The sequence below is a fragment of the Helianthus annuus genome, chromosome 10 (assembly GCF_002127325.2).
Source record: "Helianthus annuus cultivar XRQ/B chromosome 10, HanXRQr2.0-SUNRISE, whole genome shotgun sequence".
NCBI lineage: Eukaryota > Viridiplantae > Streptophyta > Magnoliopsida > Asterales > Asteraceae > Helianthus > Helianthus annuus.
In genome coordinates this window covers 34669715-34682616 of record NC_035442.2, presented here as the reverse complement: position 1 = coordinate 34682616, position 12902 = coordinate 34669715, and positions in this window count along the sequence as shown.

The following is a 12902-nucleotide window of genomic DNA, read 5'->3' as shown; positions in this document are numbered from 1 at the left end:
TTGAAAACCTGAAAATTTTTAGCCCAATAGTAGCGGTTTCCCCCGAAAATGAAACCCTAAGTGTCATTTTTCCCAAAACAAACCGTTTACCCTTTCAATTTCGTGTTTTTCGGTTCAAGAACAAGGGTTTGGGGTTTTAGTTGGAAATCGAACAAATCTATCAACAATACTTGTCTATTTACTTCCTACTATACTAATCTAAACTATTACTAACAGATTTCATCAAAAATTTTGAGTTCGATCCGGATGAACATGAAGAACCCTAGATTTTTCCCAAATTTTTGATGTTTTAACTACATGCAAGTAACTAATCTAACTACTAAAGAGGATAGAATCATACCTTGACGTTGTTAGATTCGGTGGTGACGTTGAAAAACTGCAGAAAATCGCCGTAAACCAGAGCGTTTTCGGCTATACGGGGCGTGTGGAATGGTGTAACTGATAGGAAAAGAGGGTTTTATCCCGACAATTGCCTCGACACGGCCCCGTGTCCAGCGGACACGGCCCCGTGCCGAGCAAAGTTTTTGAAAAATATTTTTTTTTGTGCTCGTGTGCATGCCCATTATTTCCGAAAATGGCTAGAAGACTTACTGGTTTTTAAACGTACACTTACCTGTAACATGTCGGGTATGAGTTTATTCGTTAACCGTTTGAAGTGAGATCTCCTCTTCCTCATCCTCAATGGATCCTCGGTAGAGTTTCAGCCGTTGGCCATTGACTTTAAATGGTGTCCCATTTCGAGTTTTAATTTCTACTGCGCCGTGTGGAAAAACATGGGTGACGGAAAAAGGTCCTGACCACCTAGATTTTAACTTACCAGGAAATAATCGAAGTCGTGAATTAAACAATAGAACTTGATCTCCTACCCGAAATTCATTGGATTTAATATATTTATCGTGTAGATTTTTCATTCTTTCCTTATAAATTTCGGAGTTAGAATATGCATAATTCCTTAGCTCGTCTAATTCATTTATTTGACAAAATCGATTTTTACCGGCATTTTCCAAATCTAAGTTAACGTTTTTTATTGCCCAGTAGGCTTTGTGAGCTATTTCTACTGGCAAGTGACAACTTTTTCCATAGACGAGTTTATATGGGGTTGTACCTATAGTGGTTTTATAAGCAGTTCGAAAAGCCCATAAAGCGTCGTCTAACTTGTCGGCCCATTCTTTTTTATTTATTCCTACGGTTTTTTCAAGTATTCGTTTTAAACCTCGATTAGTCACTTCGGCTTGCCCATTTGTTTGAGGGTGATATGCTGTTGAGACCCGGTGATAGACCCCATACCTTGTTAATATTTTTTCGAGTTAATGATTGCAAAAATGGGTACCTCTATCACTTATTAAAGCCTTTGGTGTCCCGAAGCGAGAAAACAGCTTTTTCAGAAATTTTACCACTACTCTTCCATCATTTGTTGGAAGAGCCTCGGCCTCCGCCCATTTAGACAAGTAATCGACTGCCACAAGTATATATTTGTTTCCCTTTGAAGGTGGGAAAGGCCCCATGAAATCGAGTCCCCACACATCAAAGATTTCACAGACGAGAATGCCGTTTTGAGGCATTTCGTTTTTGGAAGAAATATTACCTGATCTTTGGCAGGCATCACATGTTTTTACAAGGTTTTGTGCATCCTTGTAAATGGTTGGCCAGTAAAATCCAGAATCAAATACCTTTCGTGCGGTACTTGCGGCACCATGATGTCCTCCGTATGGACCTTCATGACAATGACGGAGAATTCTTCGTGCTTCATTACCATGGACACACCTTCGGATGAGCTGGTCGGCACACATTTTGAAAAGATAGGGGTCTTCCCAAAAGTAATGCTTTACATCAGCAAAGAATTTTTTTCTTTGATGATGTGGCCATCCTTTGGTGACTATACCGCTAGCTAGGAAATTAGCGTAGTCGGCATACCATGGCTCTTGTCTACTCTCCGTCATTTCCAAGGATTCCGTGGGAAATTTCTCGTTGATTTGCTCGTCTCTGGTTGTCTCCAAAGCTGGGTCTTCTAAGCGCGAGAGATGATCTGCAGCAGTGTTTTCTGCTCCTCTTTTGTCTTTGATTTCGATGTCGAATTCTTGGAGGAGTAGAATCCATCTGATCAAACGGGGTTTTGCGTCTTGCTTCTTGAAGAGGTACCTGATGGCTGCATGGTCTGTATAGACTACTGTTTTAGAAAGAACAAGATAAGAACGAAATTTATCAAAAGCAAATACCACTGCTAGTAATTCTTTTTCTGTAGTTGTATAATTTTCTTGTGCATCATTAAGAGTTTTACTAGCATAATAAATTGGGTGGAAATGCTTTTCTTTTCTTTGTCCCAAGACTGCTCCAACAGCAAAGTCACTTGCATCACACATGATTTCGAAAGGAAATTTCCAATCTGGCGCTATCATGATAGGTGCATTGACTAGCATTTCCTTGAGGGTTAGAAATGCTTGATTGCATTCCTTGTCAAAGATGAAGGGTACATCTTTTTCAAGTAATTTTGTTAGAGGCCTTGAAATTTTTGAAAAGTCTTTGATAAATCTTCTATAAAATCCGGCATGTCCTAGGAAACTTCTGATTGCTCGTACGGAGGATGGAGGAGGTAATCGAGAAATAGTTTCTATCTTTGCTCGATCAACTTCCATTCCTTCGCTTGAGATTTTATGACCGAGTACTATTCCCTCTGTCATCATGAAATGGCATTTTTCCCAGTTAAGGGCGAGGTTAGTTTCCTCACATCGGGATAGCATTCGTTCAAGGTTATCGAGGCATTGGTCATATGAGTCTCCAAAGATGGAAAAGTCATCCATGAAGACTTCCATTGTCTTCTCGATCATATCATGGAAAATGGCTACCATACAACGTTGGAATGTTGCAGGCGCATTACATAGACCGAATGGCATGCGTCGATATGCGAAAGTTCCGTAGGGACATGTGAAAGTTGTTTTCTCTTGGTCTTCCGGTGCTATCGGTATTTGAAAGTAACCTGAAAAACCATCTAAGAAACAATAAAATTTATGACCGGATAATCTTTCTAACATTTGATCAATGAAGGGTAAAGGAAAATGGTCTTTCCTTGTTGCTTCATTTAATCGTCTATAATCTATACAAACTCTCCATCCTGTGACGGTTCTTGTTGGTATTAATTCATTTTTCTCGTTAGTTATTACCGTCATACCTCCTTTCTTTGGGACTACTTGAACGGGACTTACCCACGGGCTATCGGAGATAGGGTAGATTAGTCCGGCGTTGAGTAGTTTGATGACTTCATTTTTAACCACTTCTTGAACATTGGGGTTCACTCTTCGTTGTGGTTGAATTACCGTTTTGTAGTCATCATTCATTAAAATTTTGTGCGTGCACATGGAAGGGCTTATTCCTTTAATATCTACAAGCTTCCAAGCGATCGCGTTTTTGTGTTTTTTAAGCAGGTTAACTAATTTTTCTTTTTCTACATTACTTAATTTCGATGAAATAATTACGGGTAAACTACCATCTTTGCCTAGAAAAGCATATTCCAAACCTTTAGGAAGTTCTTTGAGCTCAATGGGTGGGTCTTTAGAAGACACCTTATTTTGTGGCTCATCTAGATTAAGAACCTTAAAGGTTTGTTCTATGGCTATCTCTTCTTCGACAAAGTGGTCTTCTTCATTAGTCGTATCGGGTGGTTCAGCTTCATCTTCAATTAGGGGGTCATTGTTGCCAAAAGGATATTTCATTGAACGCTCAAGATCTATGCTCCTTTTGAATGCCCCTAATTGAAGAGGTAGATTGTTGAATTTCCGGTTTTTCAAAGCTTTATGAGTTTGTACAAAAGGTTTTCCCAAGACTAAGGGGGCGTCATCAAGGATGACGAAGTCGGTTGGGATTACCAATTGATTTGTTTGAACCAAAACATCTTCAACTACACCGATTGATTTCATTACTTTTCGATCGGATAGAAAAATGGGAATTTGAAGTGGAGTAAAATCACTAACACTTAATTTTTCAAAAATGTAGTTAGGCATTATGTTAACACAAAGATCTTTATCAATGGTGATATTACTAATAAATGAATTTTGAAAGAAACATGGAACCGGTGTAATGTTAATTTCAAAAGGATCTTCTTTTATTAGCGAGGTTTGATCATTAGTTAACTTAACACTTACTAAGTTTTTGATTTTAGCACTAGTGTTTAGCTCTTTTAAAAACTTGGCATGAGGGGTTATTAAACAATGATTTTCGAAAGTAGGTGACAAGAGAATAATTCCCTCAAAATTAGACTCTTCTTGAATTTTAGCATTATCGGACTCACCTTTTTCGTTGTTTAACTCATGTGTCGGTTTTTCACTTTCTTGTTCTTCCATTTTTACATTTTCAACTACCTCTACGTTATTATTATTTTTTAATTCTTCACTTGCGTGGGATTCCTCTTCCCTTGCGCGAGATTCTTTTATATAACGTTCGATAGTTTTAAGTTGCTCCAATATCCTATTAGTTACTTCGGTGAGAGAAAAAGAATTTGGATCCTCAAAGCTTGAATCCGGTTGTTCGATCCTTGGTTCCTCACAATACTCATATGAAATAGATGGTTCACACCATTGTTCTTCATTGTAAGTATATGATGGATAAGGGTCGAAACTTTGTTCTTCATAGTACTCATATGAGGTGGGTTGTTCACGCCATGGTTCCTCATAATAAGAGTATGAAGGTGGTGGCTCATATCTTGAGTCTTCAAAGTATGAGTATGAAGGCTCATACCTTGGTTCATCAAAGTATGAGTATGAGGGAGGAGGTTCATACCTTTGGTCTTCATAGGATGTGTATGAAGTTGATGGCTCGTACCTGGGCTCCTCATAGTAGTTGTATGAATTGGATGGTTGATAAGAAGTATTATATTGAACCAAGCGTGCGTTACGACAATTAGTGCAATAATTACCCCTATAATCATCCTCATCATAGGTGTAGTTGTAACCTCTTGAGTATTGATCCATAAGAATCACTCAACAGATCACAACTGAGTCTCGGGACCAGAAAACAAAAATAAAGACGGAAACAGAAGCTGGACACGGCCCCGTGTTGGGCGAACACGGCCCCGTGTTCAGGGTCTGTATCTGGGCGTTTTAATTAAAGTCACTGGTCACGTTGAGCACGGGGGCGTGTTCAGTGAGCACGGCCCCGTGTTCAGACTCTGTATCTGGGTATCTACTCTAAAAATATGCAGCACGGGGGCGTGTTCAGCGAGCACGGCCCCGTGTTCAGGCTACTGTAAATGCAAACTAAACTAAAATGCAGAAAAATGTGCGCGCGTTTTAAAAAGGTTTTGAAAAACTGATTAGGCCGTTGATTTTAAGCTTTCTTAAAATCCTTGTGTCCCCGGCAACGGCGCCAAAAACTTGATGTGCGTTAGGTGTAATATAATTTTGATATATATTTTAGCCCCTTTTTACACTTTTAGCCAAGTTTTAAATTTATAAAACACGATATTTACTAACACTAAACACACATATGGGCAAGTGCACCCATCGTGGACGTAGTATAGTGTTGGTAAGATACCGAGGTCGTCCAAGGACACAAGAGCTTTTAATACCGGTTTATCCTCAACGTCTAACCAAATCAAAAAGTGAGAAAGATGTTTTAAACTAAGAAAAATAAAAACTAACTAAATGCTGAAAAATAAAACAAAATAAAAAACAGATAGACAAGATGAATCACTTGGATCCGACACGTGTATTAGTATAACCTTTGATTATTTTCGCACTTTTGCACTTGTTTAAGAGATTATCTTAGTTATTGTAGTAGGCCCCTCTTTTGAAGGCGACGTTACCCTCAACCCAGTAGTTTGAGTCAGCAAGGATACAATCCTAAAGGGTCGGATTATTGAAAGATAATGAATTAAGTTATTAATGCAAATTGTGGTAGGCCCCGCTTTTGGCGGTGACGTTACCCTCGGCTAAGTAGTCTGAGTCAGCAGGGATACAGTCCTAAATAGCCGGGTTATAGTATTAATAGTAGTTAACCTATGAGGGGGTCAAAGAGTTTGGATCCCCGCCATCCAATACCTATGGGCATTGAAGGAGATCCTACTAAATTTGACCCAGGTCCCAAGCAGGACCTCTAAACGCTGAACAAGGGCAAGACCCTTACCAAACCGTTCCCTTAACCCCCGACCAGGTAGTCAACATACCTCCATATAGACCGTGGAGATATGAATGGTGAAAATCTTTTATTTTATATAGACAGTAAAATAATGCCAAGACACCACGGACAAACGATAAGGAAAGATCACCTTCAACATAAGTAACTAGTTATTAAAGTCATTAATACAAAACCAAATAAAAAGTGCAAAAGATTAAAAATAAAAAGTATTATACTAAACACTTGTCTTCACCAAGTGATGTAAGAGACTTAGGCAAACATGGCCTTGATTGTCAAGAACTCTTACTATCAATCTTGGATCCCGAGACGACTCACACACTCTACGATGGACAATGGATGATGGTGGTGGATGATGGTGTTATGGTGGTGGTGGGTGGTGGATGAAGTGTGAGAGAGGTGGTGTGCCAAGGGATGAGAGAGAATGAAACCAAGCTCCTCTATTTATAGGCTGAACAGAAGGCTGGACACGGCCCCGTGTCCGCTGGACACGGCCCCGTGCCCGTCTGACATTCTCTCTCTTCATTAATTGTAATTCGCAATTACAATTAATGCGCCTGCTGTACTTTCACCACGCCCCCGTGCCCGCTGGACACGGCCCCGTGGTGGGCAATGGAAGCTTCTACTGGTTTGTCTTTTCTGCTGCTTCCTGGGCACGCCCCCGTGTTCGCTGGACACGGGGCGTGTTCAGACTCTGTTTTCTCTTCTTTGCCTTGGGAGGTGCCGTTGAGGGTCCGGGCGGCCTACTTTTGTTCCTTTTCTTGTATTTATGGTAGAATTAGTTGTCTTTTTGCTTCTTTTGTGATTTTGAGCTCATTTCATCCTGAAAATACAAAAGGAAGACAAAAACACTCTTTTTCCAACATTAGTACTTAAAAAGGGTTAGTTTTGTGCCTTAATTGATGTGATTTATATGTTTCATTTTACACACATCACCAAGTTTTCAAAATGTGACTTCTAGCTTCGCGAAGTCCACTTTCTAGGCCATGTGGTAAACAAGGATGGAATTCATGTGGATCCATCTAAGGTTGAATCGATCAAGAATTGGCCTGCACCCCGCACACCAACAGAGATCCGCCAATTCTTAGGCTTGGCAGGATATTACAGAAGGTTTATCAAAGATTTCTCCAAGATTGCGCAACCTCTCACTTCACTGACTCAGAAGGGTGTCACCTATCGTTGGGGTGATGCACAGGAGTCCGCATTTCAGCACTTGAAGTATAGACTTTGTAGCGCGCCTATCCTCTCATTGCCTGAAGGCACATATGATTTCGTGGTTTACTGCGATGCTTCCATCCAAGGACTTGGTTGCATGTTGATGCAACGTGACAAGGTCATTGCCTACGCATCACGTCAACTTAAAGTTCACGAAAGGAACTACACTACCCACGATCTGGAATTGGGAGCAGTTGTTTTCGCGCTTAAGATATGGAGACATTACTTGTACGGTACCAAGTGCACCATTTACACCGATCACAGGAGTCTCGAGCATATCTTCAAGCAAAAGGAATTGAATATGCGACAACGCCGATGGGTCGAGCTCTTGAACGATTATGAATGCGCAATCAAGTATCATCCGGGCAAAGCCAATGTTGTGGCCGACGCCCTCAGTCGAAAGGATACTATACCTAGGCGGGTACGTGCGTTACAGCTTACCATCCAATCTAACCTTCCCACTCAGATTCGCGATGCTCAGGTTGAAGCATTGAAGGCAGAGAACATCAGAGCTGAGTCCCTAAGAGGATCGAGGCAACGGCTAGAACAAAAGGAAAACGACGCCTACTATGTTAACGGACGCATCTGGGTTCCACTGTATGGAGACTTGCGCGAGCTTGTGATGGATGAAGCGCATAAGTCTCGTTACTCAGTACATCCTGGTTCGGACAAGATGTACCATGATCTCAAGACTACATACTGGTGGCCTGGTATGAAAGCCAGCATAGCAACCTACGTCGGAAATGTTTAACTTGTGCGAGAGTCAAGGTCGAATACCAGAAACCATCAGGCCCACTCCAACAACCAGAGATACCTAAATGGAAATGGGAGCAAATTTCCATGGATTCGTTACTGGTCTGCCCAGATCTCAACGCGGAAACGATTCCATTTGGGTGATCGTGGATCGACTGACCAAGTCTGCACATTTTTTGCCTATCAAAGAAATGGATAAGTTTTCTACTCTAGCAGGCATCTACTTAAAAGAAGTGGTATCAAGGCACGGAGTGCCAACCTCCATCATTTCTGATCGTGACGCTCGTTTTACCTCTGAACTGTGGCAAGCTATGCATAAGTCTTTTGGCTCACGTTTAGATATGAGCACCGCTTATCATCCACAGACAGATGGGCAATCTGAACGCACCATCCAGACTCTTGAAGACATGCTTAGGGCATGTGTAATCGATTTTGGTAACGGCTGGGAAAAGCATCTCCCGTTAGTGGAGTTTTCATATAACAACAGTTACCACACCAACATCCAGGCCGCTCCGTTTGAGGCATTGTATGGACGTAAATGCCGATCACCTCTCTGTTGGGCAGAAGTTGGTGACAGTCAAATCACTGGTCCAGAACTTGTGGTAGATACAACCGAGAAGATTGCTCAGATACGACAACGCATGGCGGCAGCTCGTGACCGTCAGAAAAGCTACGCCGATAAGCGAAGAAAGCCACTCGAGTTCCAGGTTGGGGATCGAGTGCTGCTCAAAGTCTCACCTTGGAAAGGTGTAGTCCGATTTGGCAAACGGGGCAAGCTCAACCCGCGATACGTTGGACCCTTCGAAATCACCGAGAGAATTGGCAAGGTCGCCTACAGGTTAAATCTACCCGAAGAACTCAGCGGAGTTCACAACGTATTCCACGTGTCAAATCTGAAGAAGTGTCTGTCAGATGAGACCCTCATAGTTCCCTTAAAGGAGCTCACTATCGACGACCAGCTGCGATTCGTCGAGGAACCAGTAGAGATTACAGATCAAGACGTTAAGATTCTCAAGCACACCAGAATACCTCTCGTTCGAGTTCGTTGGAATGCTCGTCGTGGCCCAGAGTATACCTGGGAACGAGAGGACCAAATGAAACTCAAGTATCCCCAACTGTTTAAGAAAAACGCAACCACTACTGAGGCTGAAGCTACTGCAGAATTTCAGGACGAAATTCCAAATCAACGGGGGAATGATGTGACACCCCAGGAAAACCAGGAGAACAACGCAACTTAACTAGCTTCCTCAGTAACTACGCGCTAAATTTCGGGACGAAATTCTCTTAACAGGGGGAGAATGTGACAACCCTCAAAATCCTATGTATTCCGTACAATTTATTATTGATAATTAAAGTGTTTGACGACTGTGTGGAATTACTTAACTGCGTTTTGATATCTGTGTTATGCTTACACGCATTTGTTAATATACTAATAGTGTACAGAAAGGTCACTAAATAGTCCGTTATATTTTCCCAAGTGTTAGAAAGTAAAAACGTTACAAAATATATAAATAGGACGCCTTACGAATTAATTAAGCACTTTAACGGAACAGTATCTAACCAAACAACCGGACATTACACGGGACACCAAATATTTGTCAAATACATTGTTTTATTATTTTTGACTAGTCATGATCCCCGTATACCATAACACCCCCTAAATATCAACATACTAATATATGTAAGTATATACTTGACAACCTAACTAACCTTTACCAATTAGTTACAAAATTTGCAACCACCCCCCCTAACCGAATCGGTCACAAGAGGACCCACAAGATCCACACCATGACCATACTTCCTAGATCTCTTAGTATATTTTATTAGATATTATTTGATGTCTTGCTTAAGAATATGAACAAAATATATGGTGTAAGATTATAAGTACCTTTACAAGATCACCATGATTCTATTAGATCTCCTCATATATTTTGTTTAGATTTTATTTGATTGTTGCTTGATCTAGTGGGCAAGATATTAGATATGAAGATCTTTAAGTATGGTGTGTATCTCATTCCATCATCTCATATCTTTCAACTAGATCACACCATCTCCTTCAACTCTCCCTCTCTCCTCTCGGCCGCCCACAACCGGCCACCATACACCACCCACACACCACCCATTTTCTTGCAACTTCAATCCAATCCAAGGTGATAGCAAGATGCTAGGAGGTGAAGTAGGAAGCCCGGTGTGCTTGGAACTCGAAGGACCTCTCTTGTGTGCTATTATCCTCCACATTTCCGACTTGTTTCTTCCCTAGCCTTGTGCTAGTAGTAAGACACTCTAACACTCTTGATCTACATATTTATGATGGTTAATAGATGATTAATGGTTAAAAACTTATGAAACTCTAAAAGAACTTACATTAGTCTTGGATAAAAGATGAATAAGATGAATAAAGGGAAGATAGGTGTGTAACTCATGTAGATCTTGTGTGATTATGATTATTGGTGGATTATTTGATGTTTTGCTGATTATTATTGATGTGTGATGTTGTTGTGGTCACTAAACATAATTAACGGGATCAACCGAACACAAACTAGTAAGCTAGAGACCAAAAACATCAATCTGTCTATACTTTACAGCCAACTTCAGTTGGCTGTAAACAGGTCATAAACGCTACGAAAAACTGATATTTTGACTCTAAAATGTGATATTAGGAAATAAGGTTCTAATGGCACCGGAATCATAATTTTTAGACTCCGTTTACTATTTTTAAAAGGTCATTTTGTAACAGCAGCTCAAGCTGCATTTTTGCTGCTGAAAATAGGTGTTATGTTTTTGGTCATAACTGGAAAAATATGATGAATCAGCTCATGGAATTCATACAGTAGAAGACAACTGATGTATCTGTAATTACTCCACTGGAATTTCGTAAATCGGACACTCGATGAATTTTTTATAAATTGTTCCGTGGACTGTGGTCAGAAATACATAAATCTGAGTTCAGTCCGGAATATGAATTTTTATAAAATATTGGTAGTGAACCGGACCCCGATATTTTTACACAATAAAATATGGAATGTTTATGACGTTTTGTAAAAATCTGGGAATTTTTGGAATAAGTTAACTGTTTTATTGAAATGTCCGAAAACAGTCTGGTTTTGAATATTAATGCTGAATTGATATAAGCTGTGACTTGCGTGTCTAAATGTCGAGTATGCTATCTGTGAATGATCTAACATGTTATATGTGTTACGTGCACTATCGTATGTATGCTTATGAGTGGGGAATGGATGGGAAATATATATATACGGGCATAAACAGTTAAAGTAATGCATGCTATGTGATAGATACGTGTAGGAACTTTGTGCTCTATATGTAAGACACTAAATGACTAACTGTAAATCATACTAGGACGTGATTGATCGACCTTGACTGTTAGCGATATTTGAGAATCTAACCGAGCAAACCGAGGTGAGTTCACACTTTTCTACAAAGCATGGTAACTTCTCGGTGGGAATGGGAATGGGTACAGGAATAGGGATTCCTCGTCCTTTGGGACGCGTTCAGGAATGTGAATTCCTCGTCCTCGAGACGTGTTCAGGAATGTAAATTCTTCGTCCTGTTGGGATGTATTAGACTTACTGGACTAGAACTCTATCAGCGAAGTCCCTCCCTTTTTGTATCGACTTAATCGCCGAGGCCATGGCGAGCGGGTCATTAGTTAATAGCGCTATTCGGTTTAACAAACCTCACACCGTGCCAGTCGGACGGGCGTGTACTAATGGACTATGGCACGTCGGTGGTGATAGAACACCGACGCTAGGGCACAATTGATTTTTGTTAGTAGTCGATATGATAAACGTGTCACACCCCCAAAATCCCACCTGCGGAGTACTACCGCTTGGAGGCGTGACTGACCAGGATCCAGCCACCAATCATACTGAACAAGCATATAAATAGTTATAAAAGTCTAACCAATACGATTGGTGTTCAAACAAAACAAAGTTTAAGTTGTAAGCGGAAGCATAAGTCTTAAAATTAAAACATAAGTTCAAATGTTTTCAAGTTTAACATGGTACGCAGCAATCCGTGTCCCACAACGACTCTCCTCCATGCAAGCTCCAGCTGAGTACCTATGGTCCTGCAAAGCATGTAGTAACGAGTCAACAACTAGTTGAGTGAGTTCACGGTTGGGTGTTCGTTTTAAGTTGTTTCAAAAACGGTTTCCTTTATCTGGCATCCTGCCGTGGGGGTTACCCCATAGTTAAAAACGTGACTTGTTTATTCCCGGTTACTCTGGCATTCCAGCCGTGGGGGCTACCCCGTGTTAGTTATCAGGCATTTCGGCCGTGGGGGCTACCTCATGCGTACACTAGACTCGTTACCATATCGACTGCTGACTATAGTCATGTTTATGTGCCCTGAAACTGTCAATGTCTATCATCATTGACGTGCCCCAGATCCATTAGTTCACGCCCGTCCTCTGCGGCACGGTGTGAGGTTTGTCAGACCTAAATAGCGCTATCTAACTAATGACCCGCTCGCCATTGGCCCGGCGATTAAGTCGATATAAAAAGGAGGGACTTCGTGATAGAGTTTTGGTCTAGTACGAGTTATCCGTCCGTAAGGACGAGGAATCACATTCCTGAACCACTGCTGTCCTACCCAAGGAGGACGAGGAATCCACGTTCCTTAACCCCATTCCCAACCCAGGGAATCCCATGCTTTGTAGAGGGTGTGAACTCACCTTGGTTTGCTCGGCAGTAACACAGAAAGGTCAATCAAGTTGCAAGTGGTCAACTATGTCCTAACATAGATACCATTTAAGTCAGGTTCAACCCAAATAGTGCACGTACAATTAACCA